Source organism: Mus caroli, chromosome 3 (assembly GCF_900094665.2).
Source record: "Mus caroli chromosome 3, CAROLI_EIJ_v1.1, whole genome shotgun sequence".
In the NCBI taxonomy this organism is placed as follows: domain Eukaryota; kingdom Metazoa; phylum Chordata; class Mammalia; order Rodentia; family Muridae; genus Mus; species Mus caroli.
Genome location: NC_034572.1, coordinates 89,593,726 through 89,595,741, shown reverse-complemented (window position 1 = coordinate 89,595,741; position 2,016 = coordinate 89,593,726).

Sequence of the window (2,016 nt, the reverse complement as noted above, 5' to 3'; positions counted from 1 at the left end):
GAGTTTCGACCCCAGATATCTGGTATATGTGCTTTTATGTGCTTTCTTGTCGTTGCTGTATTAAATCTTACTCTCTATACATCTTAAGTACCGGTCTCAGTGTCTTCTTGGGTGCGCGGCTGACCCGAGGCTTGAGTAAGTGCCTCCCTTTGGGAGTTTTGGAGTCTTTCAGTCTCTTACTCTTTTTTTTTTTTTTTAATTAGATATCTTCTTTACATTTCAAATGCTATCCCCTTTCCTACTTTCCTCTCTGAAAATCCCCTATCCCCTTTGCCCCTCCCCCTGCTCCCCAACCTACCCACTCCCAATCCTGGCCCTGGCATTCCCTTATACTGGGGCACAGAATCTTCATGAGACCAAGAGCCTTTCCTCCCATTGATAGCCGACTAGTCCATACTCTGCTAAATATGCAGCTAGAGACATGAGTCCCACCATGTATTTTCTTTGATTGGTGGTTTAGTCCCAGGGAGCTCTGGGGTACTGGTTAGTTCATATTGATGTTCCTCCTGTGGGGCTGCAAACCCCTTCAGCTACTTGAGTACTTTCTCTAGGTCCTTCATTGGGGACCCTATGCTCAGCCCAATGGATGGCTGTGAGCATCCACTTTTGTATTTGCCAGGTACTGGCAGAGCCTCAAAGGGGACAGCTATATTAGGGTCCTGCCAGCAAAATCTTGTTGGCATCTGCAATAGTGTCTGGGTTTGGTGCTTGTTTATGGGATGGATCCCCAGGTTAGGCAGTCTCTGAATGGTCATTCCTTCAGTTTCTGCTCTGAACTTTGTCTCTGTAACTCCTTCCATGGGTATTTTGTTCCCCCTTCTAAAAAGGATTGAAGTATCCACACTTTGGTCTTCCTTCTTCTTGAGTTTCATGTGTTTTGCAAATTATATCTTGGGTGCTCTGAGTTTCTAGGCTAATATCCAATTATCAGTGAGTGCATATTATGTGTGTTCTTTTGTGATCAGATTACCTCACTCAAGATGATATCCTCCAGATCCATCCATTTGTCTAAGACTTTCATAAATTCATTGTTTTTAATAGTTATATAGTACTCCATTGTGTAAATGTACCACATTTTCTGTATCCCTTACTCTTTAAGCACATGAATGCAGTAAGGACCAATGCTAGACACTCAGACAAACTGAGCTACCTGGAAAGCACTCTGTAACCTGCTGTGTGGTGAGCTCCAGTTTTACAACTTTTATGAGCTGTCATCTATGCTGGGGTGGATCTGGTGGTACAGCTGTCTCTGATCATTTCTGCTCCTATAAGTAACCCATTACCCACATTCCTTCAAGTAACCCCAATAAAACTCATTGGCTCACCAAGTTGGACTTTGGCATCAGTACCTGTGTCTGTTATTGGTTCTCATCCTGGGCTGAGAGGGTGTTTGTATGTCCCCAGGAATAGTGTCCCACACTAAGACCCTCCCCCAGTCTCTTGCTTTGTCTCTTTGTTTATCTCTTGTTTACACAACTGCTAGAGAGATATTACTAAAATACAGATCTGATCATGACTTTTTCCTCAAAAATGTTAGATGCACACCAACTGCCAGCGAGCCTGTGGTACACACTGAACATGCAAGGCTGCAGGAGTCACCTCTACTTCCTGTTTTTAGCTCCACTATGCACTTTGCATTGTTTGTGAGTCATGCCAGCCCTAATAGTGCCCCCTGAGCTTTCAGCTTCATGTGACCTTTCGCCCCCTCCACCCACTCTTTGTGCAGTCATTGTCTCCATTTAAAATGCAGCACTTCCGTGGCTTACTCTGTTGGTGTGAGCAGTTTGCTGTCCTTGCTGTCAGCGGTTGTTCCCATCTGTATTTATTACGGTTCTACTTACTCCTGTTTTCAAACTTTTTTTTTTTTTTTTTTTTTTTTTTTTTTTTTTTTTTTCAGATAGGCTTGGCCTGTGTAGCACTGCTTACATAAACCAGGCTGGCTTTGAAGTCACAGAGATCCACCTGCCTCTGTCTCCTGCAAGCTGAAATTACAGATGTGTGAACCACAAACTACTT